Source organism: Canis lupus, chromosome 24 (genome assembly GCF_003254725.2).
Source record: "Canis lupus dingo isolate Sandy chromosome 24, ASM325472v2, whole genome shotgun sequence".
Taxonomy (NCBI): domain Eukaryota; kingdom Metazoa; phylum Chordata; class Mammalia; order Carnivora; family Canidae; genus Canis; species Canis lupus.
Window position 1 is genome coordinate 37,992,196 of NC_064266.1, and position 10,805 is coordinate 38,003,000.

General features: G+C 46.9%; 1 long non-coding RNA gene across 1 annotated transcript; it reads left to right on the forward strand.

The window, feature by feature from the left end:
- Positions 1-1,592: 1,592 nt before the first annotated feature.
- Positions 1,593-10,772, forward strand: LOC112674127 (uncharacterized). Its single transcript, XR_003145237.3, has 3 exons — positions 1,593-1,785; positions 1,888-2,053; positions 9,948-10,772. It is a non-coding gene; the product is annotated as an uncharacterized LOC112674127 (long non-coding RNA).
- Positions 10,773-10,805: the final 33 nt, after the last annotated feature.

The window sequence follows — 10,805 nt, forward strand, 5'->3', positions numbered from 1 at the left end:
CGCGCCCGCCCGCCGCCGCCGCCGCCCCAAGCCCACGCACGCGCCGGGCCGCGCTCCCCCCACCCCCCCCGCAGCCCCCGTTGCGGCCGCCAGCGTCGTCTCCACGCGCGAGCCCCGCGGCCGCCAGCTCGTGCCCACCCGCCTGCCCCCCACCGTCACCCCCACGCGCAGCCACACGTGCACCCGGCCACCTCGCTCCCCGACGCCCACGGCCACGCGTGCACACCTGCGCACACACCCGGCCACCCCGCTCCCCGACGCCCACGGCCACGCGTGCACACCTGCGCGCGCACACACCCGGCCACCTCGCTCCCCGACGCCCACGGCCACGCGTGCACACCTGCGCACACACCCGGCCACCCCGCTCCCCGACACCCACGGTCACATGTGCACAACTGCGCACTCCCCAACACCCACGGTTACGCATGCACACCTGCACGCACTCACCCTGCCACCTCGCTGACGTTCAGGATCATGCAGGCACACCTACGCACACACACCCTGCCACCCCACCCTGACACAATCTCACACCTGGACACCCTACCACACTCACCTGCTGTTGGTTTCCCTCATCTACCCATCCTGAATCTTAGGCCTCACACACATGTGCCCCAGAATCACAATCGCACAGAGACATGCACCCTACCTCCCTCCACTTTCAGACCCCCTCACCCACCATCCTTTATTTACCATCTCCCACCTTCAGGCTCCCACCTGGATCCCTGGGATTCACAATCACACACACGTGCACACACTCCTTTCCTCAGCTACCTCTGGGGCTGACACTTGCCCGTCTGTCACTCGGACACATTCAAGCATGCTGAGAATCTCACGCACACACCTGACTTCCTCCACTCAGACCCACATCACACACTGTCCCACACAGGGCCTAGAACCCATTAACTTTCAAGTGCCTGTTAAAACTGAAAACCGGGGATCCCTGGGTGGCTCCGCGGTTCAGCACAGGCCTTCCGCCCAGGGCCTGATCCTGGAGACCTGAGATCCAGTCCCACGTCAGGCTCCCTTGCGTGGAGCCTGCCCCGTGTCTCTCAGAATAAATAAAATCTTAAAAAAAAAAAAAAAAAAAAAGGATAAAAATCTAAAAAAAAACCTTTGAGAACAGAAAATGAGTCGTAATGACAGAAGGAAAGACAGGAAGGAGGAAATTAAAAATCTATATGTAATTGAAGAGCCTCAAAGTGTAAAACCTTGTAACCTACGCTGCTGTAACTAAAGCAAAGTCTTAAGTAGTCACACTTCATAGATTTCACATGGAATATGGGTGTGTTTTAATGTGTCTGCTATGAGCCACTAGGTATGTGTCTGGGATCCTGGATGAAGGAAGGCCGATCCCAAACCGAGAAGTGTGACTTATCTCATGTCGGAGTGAAGCTCCTCATGAAGAGAAGCAGGCGGCTAGAGGTGCTGCATTGCACTTCTGAAGGGAGGCAGCATTGTTTGGCCAACAGGACTGGTCTGCTTTGCTTTCTGCTTTCTCTCCCGGATCTGCAACCGTGCTGGACACATGGCATGGCACACAGTCAACACTCAATAAATGCTTATTGAGGTAGAGGAAATGTAAACACCTGGATACACTGATTATGGCATCAAAGTAGGCCCCACCCTGTCCCCCCCCTGCTCCCCTGGAAGTCCCCCTTGATCCCCACCCACCTCACATCAGCTACAAACCCCAGGCCCTCTTCTCCACTCTGCCACCACACAGGCTCACAGAAAAGACCAGAGATTGTGACCCAGCGTCCCCCACACAGCTGGGGCTCGAGAAAGGTGAGCTTTGGTTTTTATCATGCACCTAAAACGTGCATGGGGTCCCATATTTAATCCTCCAGCAGCTCCGCCAGCTAGGTCTAAATCACACCCATTTTACAGGTGAGGAAAGCGAAGTTCAGAGTGGCCTGCACAAGGCAATGTGGTTAGGAAGGCGCTGAGCTGGGCTCCAGGGCCTTGCGTTTCACGCTCCAGGAAGCAGGACAACGGGCCTCCCAGGATCAGCTGAATCAGGACACTTCCAGCCACCTACTAATCCCGATTCCAGGTATCTCCAAGCTCTCATTTTCTAAAATCTGGAGTAATAGCAGTGGCTCTGTCATCAGAGACCCTACATCACTTTCACCACCTCCCAACCACAGAATCAGAGACAACTTCCAAACTGCCAGACCTCAGGTTTCTCACCTGTAAAGTGGGGGATAATACAAGCCTCACAGGATGGTTGCAAGGATTAAGTGAGTTAATTGTAAATATAAAACAATGGGAAGAGTGGCCACACAGACGAAGCACTCTGTAAGGCTTATTACAGAATTGGAAGGGCTCAGTGCGGTCATGGGAATAGGAAGCACTTAGCACAATGCACGCATGTGGTAATCCTCATGGAAGGTTTGCTATTACAATTCCTCCTCTCCCCCCTCCAAAAAAAAATTTCCTCCTCTCCCTACTGCTAAGAATATACTTATTTTTCCCTAATTAAAGAATGAGCACCGCAGTATTTATCCAGTGATTGTCTCTGGACAAAAGGATTCCAGGTAGATATTTAAAATCTAGTTTAATTTATAGACTTTTTTTTTTTTTTTCGGTAGCTTGGGATTTAGAGAACACTTGAGCAGATAGCAGGAGCTCCATATACCCCCCCACATCTACTCCACCCCCCCACCTTCCCATCCCCCACCCCCTTACCCCACCCTGCTCCAAACTCAGCAGTTCCCTTGTCATTAACATCTTGCATTAGTGTGGTACATCCAGGTGCATCTTACAATTTTCCTCGTTTTTATCTATTCTATTTTTTCTTTAGTGAACGTGTATCACTTTTACAATGTTTTTACGTAAATAATTCTTTATTATTTTCTTTTTTTTTATTTATTTTTTTTTAATTTTTATTTATTTATGATAGTCACACACAGAGAGAGAGAGAGAGAGGCAGAGACACAGGCAGAGGGAGAAGCAGGCTCCATGCACCGGGAGCCCGATGTGGGATTCGATCCCGGGTCTCCAGGATCGCGCCCTGGGCCAAAGGCAGGCGCCAAACCGCTGCGCCACCCAGGGATCCCTTTATTATTTTCTTTTTAAAGTTTTTTTGGTTTTTGGTTTGGTTTGGTTTTGGAATCTCTGCACCCAATGTGGGGCTCAAACTTATGACCCCAAGATCAAGAGTTGCATGCTTTTCCAACTGAGCCAGACACCCCTAAATAAGTAATTTTTAAAAGACCAAGGAGCCCCCTCTTACTCTCCAGAGGTAATAACATTTTCCTACGAAAAGAAGGATGAGGGACACCTGGGTGGCTCAGCAGTTGAATGAATGTGTCTGCCTTCTGTTCAGGGCGTGATCCCAGGGTCCTGGGATCGAGTTCCACATCGGGTTCCCTGCATGAAGCCTGCTTCTCCCTCTACCTATGTCTCTGCCTCTCTATCTCATGAATAAATAAATAAAATCTTAAAAAAGAAAAAAGGACCTCTACCTATGTCTCTGCCTCTCTCTGTATCTCATGAATAAATAAATAAAATATTTTTAAAAGGACAATTTTTATTGTTCTTGTGTTTTCCAAATTTTTTTTAGTACACTTTCATAAGCATTGGAGAAGACACTTTTCAAGATTTCAGCAAGGCGACCCCCAGGAAGAGAGATACTTAAAAGCTTTTATCTCATCTTGAGAGAGATCTGGATGCAAGAGGTGGGAGAGAGACCCCTGGGGCCTTTGAGAGCAGTGCTCAGGTCCAGGAGAGCAGGCCGAGGACAGGGCAGTACTTGGATGGCAGGGGAACCAGGGGTGCCACTCAGCAGGACACCGCTTCCCTCCTCCTGGCCCAGGCCTGCCTCCTCCCCATGGTCCTAGGACTGGTCACCTCGGGGTTCTGCTTGCAGAGGAACAGCCTCCTCTAGTGACCCCTGAGAGCCCTTTCCATCCAGCAAGCCCTGAGTACAGGAAGCTCCTGATACTGATACCTGGAACAGAAGGGTCTTTGGCAGATAAGCCGACCTAGTCCAGCCTCTGCTTTCCAGAAAGCAGACACACTGAGGTGCATAGAGGCCACCCAACCCCACCAACAGATGGTAGGCTGAGGCCATAATCTATTTTGAGATCTCAGTACAGCGCCACCATGAAGCCTTGTTTACATAGATCTCCAAGCTGGCTCCTGCTGTTTATACCATGTTGGCAGTAAGTAGACAAGAGGTCAAGGCCACAACCATAGATGATATGGAGGCAGAGAACATGGGAACTCAGAATTATTTTTTTAAAGATTTGTTTATTTTAGAGAGAGACAGCTTGAGCAGGGAGGGGCAGAGGGAGAGGGAAAGACTCTCAAGCCAGCTCCCCTCTGAGCATGGAGCCCATGTGGGGCTTAAACCCACGGCCTGAGACCATGACCTGAGCTGACATCAAGAGCCGGACTCTTAACCAACTGAGCCACCCGGCCCCCCCGGAACTCAGAATTATTAAGAATCTTTTGGGTAAACTCCAGCTGGGCGGGGAGAAGAAATGATGTTCTTTGGGTGTCTAGAATCTTCTCTCTGAATGATTTTGGGTGAATGCTCTAGGCATTCCCTAGAATGGAGTTGTTTAATCTGGCGCTATTGACATTTGGGCTGAATATTCCTTTATCCTGGGGGCTTTCCTGTGCATTGTAGGATGTTTAGCATATTCCAGGTCTCTCTCCACTACCTGTCAGCAGCAGCTCCCTGTCCCTCCCGCCCCGCCCGATTGTGACAACTACAGATGTCTTCAGATATTGTGAAATGTCCTGGAGGGCAAAATCGTCCCTGGTGGAGAACCACCACTCTAGAATGTGAGGTTAAATAATTTTTAAACCTCTCGTAAGCCTGTGCCTCTAACACTAATCTCCTGCTCCCCATCCCATCACACACTCACACCCACACCCACCGCCCCCACCCCTACACACACTCTGTTTTTATTTTTATTTTTTTAAGATTTTATTTATTTATCATGACAGACACACACACACACACACAGAGAGGGGCAGAGACACAGGCAGAGGGAGAAGCAGGCTCCATGCAGGAGCCTGATGTGGGACTCGATCCAGGGTCTCCAGCATCACGCCCTGGGCCAAAGGCAGGCATCAAACCGCCGAGCCAGCCAGGGATCCCCCCCACACTCTGTTTTTAAAATAAGAACTCCTTAAGAGCTTTCCAGAAGCAACAGTATCAACCTAGGATTTAATATTTGACTTGTGCATACTATTTTTACCTCCAAAAAGACACAAGAGAGTTTAGGGGAAATTCCACAGAACATCCATCCATCCATCCATCTAACCAGCCATCCGTTCATTCAAGTAATCTTCATTGAGGACCTACAATGTTCGGGGCGCTGGGGATACAGTTAACAGGTACACACAATGCCTGCTCCCCAGTTCCAGGACTGCTGGTTTCGAGAAGTTATTATCCAGGCTACCTGTGCCTTTCATTGTCTTTGAGCTATTTCACAACCCTGTTGAGAAACCACAGTAATACCCATGACTCTTGCCCATAGAAATGCAAATGAATTTTATTCAGTGGAATGCAAGTGATTATTGCCCTGTGGATACTGTGTTTTCCACCTCTGTAAATTCACTTCAATATCCCCGATTGCCTGTGGTTTGGGGGTTGATTCTCCTTTGAATCAGCTATACATCCGTTAGTAAAATCTTTATCATGTGTCCTTTTATATTTGTAGGAGCCATGATTGTCCCTTTTTAAATTAAGAGTAGATAGCAAATCAACAAGTAAACGTTTTAAGAGTGTAAAATGCCACGTGGATGTGAAAGAGGCATTTGCTGCACTGTTGTTAATCATCCTTACTTGATAAAAATAGAAAATTGGCCACCTAAGCCTCCTCCTACTTCCCCCCTATTTCACTGGCCTCTGCAATCCCCAAGAGTAGCAATCTTAAAATTCCATGAGCGTCTCCTCCCCTCATTCTTTGGGGTCCTCGCCATGTGAGAAAATGAAGATGAGATGTCAATTAACTCAGGACATTTCGAGAAGTCAGTGGAAATAATTTTCCCCAGAGTTATCAGCAAATGTTAGAAAACAAAAATGGAAGCCCCAAAACTGATTTATGGGAAGTAAATAGGAAAAAGAAGACAAGCGTCTTCAACGCTGGTAATAGCTAGAGCGTGTACCAGCAGGTTTCATAGCTTCTAAAGACCCACAATAATCCACTCAGGATAAAATTAAGCTCATCTTTGTTTCATACCTCAGTCTTTAGAACACGATTCAACTCACTCTGCTTAAAGTAAGTTGTTTACAAAAGGTTGGAGGGTGGAAGTAATAGGGGAGGGGACAGAGGGGCAGTTCTGCAGGTCATTTGGGAGGTTTCTTCTCCCATAAGGGTCACTTTCAAAAACTTTGGACTCTAAAAAATTTTTATTTATTTATTTGACATACAGAGAGAGCACACAGGCAGGCAGAGCGGGAGGCAGGAGAGGGAGAAGCAGGCTCCCAGCTGAGCAGGGAGCCCGGTGCTGGTGCTGCTGGTGCTGCGGGGCTCCATCCCAGGACCCTGAGATCACGACCTGAACCCAACCAGCTGAGCAACCCGGGGGCCCCCACTTTTGACTACACAGAGTTTGATGCTTCTTTGAACACATTTGCAAGATTTTATCTTAAAATATCATAACTGTTAAGTCATTTTTTGAGAGGTAAATTTCCTTATCCCGATTTTGGCCTAGTTTAACTAATGCTCCGTTTTTCTTTCAATATTCAGAAATAGTCTTTTATTACAGCCCAGTGATACGGGACCTAGGATTTTTTTTTTTTTCTTTAATTGGTTTGGGGGCTTGTTTTAGGCAAAATTCTGAAGTTTTTCATGTGTGGCAAGATCATAAATCCCTACAAAACAGTCATACTTGACCAAAAGCAATGGTTTCCTTGGGCATATTAGACTGGTTGCTTTGAAAGCCAATCCATTTTTTAAAATAGAAATGGGCATTCCTTGGGACGCCTGGATGGCTCAGCGGTTGAGCATCTGCCTCTGCCTCAGCACATGATCCCAATTGGGGGATTGAGTCCCTCGTCCCCTGCAAGGAGCTTGACTATGCCTCTGCCTCTGTGTCTGTCATGAATAAATATTTTTTCAAAAAAGAAAAGAGGGCAGCCCGGGTGGTTTAGCGCCGCCTTCGGTCCAGGGCCTGCCTGATCCTGGAGTCCCGGGATTGAGTCCCACGTTGGGCTCCCTGCATGGAGCCTACTTCTCCCTCTGCCTGTCTCTGCCTCTCTTTCTCTGTGTCTCTCATGAATAAATAAAATCTTTAAAAAATAAAAAAATAAAAATGGGCATTCCTAATTACTATGATCATTTCACAAAGTACAAATACTGAATCATTATGTCCTATGCTGGACACTAATATGTGAAATATACCTTAATTTAAAAAAATACAAATTCAATAGGATCATTAATTTGTATTTGGGGTCATGCCACTCTGACAGTTACATTTTATGGCAAAATGTACTTTAATTTTCTATCTAAACCTTTCCTAGGCTTTTCTTTAAAAACTCACTTTTGAATTTATACTTCCTTCAACTGAAGATTCACTTACTTTTAGATACTTCTGAAAGATATATGACATTCTCTGCCATTTATGAATAATGTACTGCCTGTGACTTCAAATAAAAATCAATGGCCAGGGACGCCTGGGGGACTCAGTGGTTGAGCATCTGCCTTCAGCTCAGGGAGTGATCCTGGGATCCGAGATCGAGTTCCACATCGGGCTTCTAGTAGGGAGTCTGCTTCTCCCTCTACCTTGTGTTTCTGCCTCTGTGTGTCTCTCTCATGAATAAATAAAGAAAATCTTAAAAAAAAAAAAAATCAATGCCAAAGAGATTTGTTATGCAAGAGCAATAAACAGCAAATTTATTTTTTCAAAAATAGTCAGGGACACCTGGGTGGCTCAGCAGTTTGGCGCCTGCCTTTGGCCTAGGGTGTGATCCTGAAGACCCAGGATGGAGTCCCATATTGGACTCCCAGTATGGAGCCTGCTTCTCTCTCTGCCTCTCTCTGTATCTCTCATGAATAAATAAAATCTTAAAAAAAAAAAAAAAAGAAATAGGCATTCCTTATTTGCTTCATGATTTTGTTTGGAAATAAAGAGAACAGAACTGGGGGAACTGGTAGGATCAAGGCTCTGCAAAAGGTATAGGCTTTCTCCACTAGAAAAAGTGCCCTCTTTAAATACATTTGGGTGCAGAAACTGCAAAATGGGGGAGTGATACCAAAGCAAGAAGCAAAGGTGTGAACCTGCTGCTGTAGTGTTCAGATCTGAACTTAACTCAAGGTCAGAAACATGGACTTAGCCAAATACAGCTTTTTGATAGATTCAGAATGAACTTCCACAACACCAAGGAAATGCTTAGGGTGTGTTGATGGCAGTAGTGGGGGGGGGGGGGGGTAAAATGTACATGCAGGAACCAAGGAAATCTGGTAAACCCTGCTGAAACCCTGTTGCTTATGTGAAGCCATTCTGAAGACACCTAGAAACCCACCCTTAGAATTACCCCTACTATCTTGTATCTCCCCCCTGCTCTTTACACTTTTAATGCAACCAATTAGGGAATGAGGAAAGAGGCCACCACACGCACACCCTCCGGTTTATGAGCTACATTGTCTTCAAGATAAAGGAGCTGCCCACTGCTGGGCATCTCCTGACCCAGGTGACCCCCTCAGTCTCAACACACTGAATTGAGAATCCACCTGACCCAGAGTGGGGACACACTCTGCCTAAAGACAGTGCCGATTTTCTGAGCCAAATGGGAGAGACAAGGGCTGCTATCATACTGAATGCTTCCCATGTCCCAGATGGTTTTCAAACTTGTCTAACTTCACCATAATCCTCTAATTCTACAATCCTATAAATCAAATTCTCCCCATTTTGCAGATGAGGTAGGAGGTCCTACAAATGACCTTGCCCCAGGGGACCCAGGCTAAGTGTTGACCTGAACTTCCTTCCCAAATGACCAGCCAGTTAGCTCAGGAACCCATCCTTTCCCCTGACACCTGTTTCTGGAAGTTCTATGTATGCAGACATGCATACATTAGCTTTCCTGTTTGGGCTTAAGCCACCTACTGCGTTGTAAGCAGGTCGTATTGCTGTGAGGGTTGCCTTTGAAATGACTGAAGAGCTTCCTGTAAACAGGCAGGCATTTCACCTTCCTTGATGCTGTGGTTTAGCACCTGGCTCAACCAGGTGCTGCCAGACATTAACAGGAGGAACCACCATCTTCCCCACACTGCCCTCCCCTTCTGCACAGCTTTTAGGCCAGTTCTGCCGGCCAAACAAGGTACAAACTCAACCTGGAGAGAGGGGCCGACTCCAACCTCCCCAGACCCTGTCTGCAAACGCCAACAACCCCATGCAAAGCAATAATTCCTTTCCCAGAAGACGGTCTTCAAACTGGTTCTGGGAGTGCAACCGAAGGCAGAGGGTCAGGAGGAAATATGAAAGTTTATTCTTTTTTTCCCCGTTTCATTGAGATACCATTGACAGTTCAAGGTGGAGAAGTGGAGATTCCTTTAAATCTTCCCATCAGGTATTGAAAAACAGCTTTGAATACAGGGAACCCATAAAGGGAAATGCGAAGAGGTAGGCAGGTTTCAAAAGACTGAGTTAGGACACCTGTACTGCTTATTCTCTATGCTCCTTCAACAGAGACAGTGTACTGGACTATAGTGGTGTGCTCACATCACAACCTACTGGAGGATTAGCTTCAAAGATTAGGGTGGAGAAAAGACGCACCAGATATAATGCACGCTTACGCCAACAACTGCAAACACATGGGGAAACGTGCATCTTTTTGCCCTAGCAATCCCTCAGATAGGAAACTACCCTGAGGTTAACTGGGTGGAAGGAAAACGATGCCACAACGATGATCAGAACTAGTTAATACTTTGGGGGAAAGAGGGGTACTGCATAGCAATAGCTGATTAAACATTTTTGTATTATTGCAGGTATTTAAAAAGGATGACCGGACCTTGGAAAGACTGGAAAGACGTCTGAAATACATCCGGAAGGAGATGACACATTATCTTTCTTACTGAAGTAAAGATCATCCTCATACATTTCAATCCTGATAGAAAACTTCACTGTGGGTTATCAAGTGGGAGAAAGGGTCAGTAGAGATACTCGGCACCAGGGCCTATTGGTTTCGATACTTGCATTTCAATTTATCAGAAGGGCTGGGTTAATCTTGCTTTCACAATAAACAGAGTGAGCACTTCACACCAATTGTAGAGGAGTTTAGATGCCAAAGGACAGACAACAACCCTTGGAGGGGGGAGAGAGCATCCACCTGCAAAGGACACAGCTATGCAGGGCTCGTATCAGGTTAAAGGCTATGCGAACGTAAGCCCTGGCCTTCTCCAGCATCAGGAGGATCCATGCACAGATCCAGTCGCACCCACATCCTTAAGATTCTCCTAGAGCCTGATGCTGGTGCTTGTCACTGGGTTTGCAAAGAGAAACACAGCAAAAGATAGATAACATGGTACTTCCCCAATGGGACATTAACCTGCCCTTGCCCTTGCATCTCTCCCCAGTACCTTTTCCACCACCCTCTCAAAGAATCTTCCCTTGGAATAAAGTGCCATATTCTACAGGATTCTCAGCAGTCCATTCAGAATGAGATGGTAAAGAAATAGTGTCTCTCTGCCCAATGACTCGTACCAGGTCCGGATGGGTAGATATGGGGTAATCTCTGGCATGATAAGCTTTCTGTGGTTACAAGTGAGCACAAGCAAAAGTTCTGTAGCTTGAGTTTACTCTAACAAAACTGTTGTCCTTTTTTTTAGGACAAAACAATAGTTTTG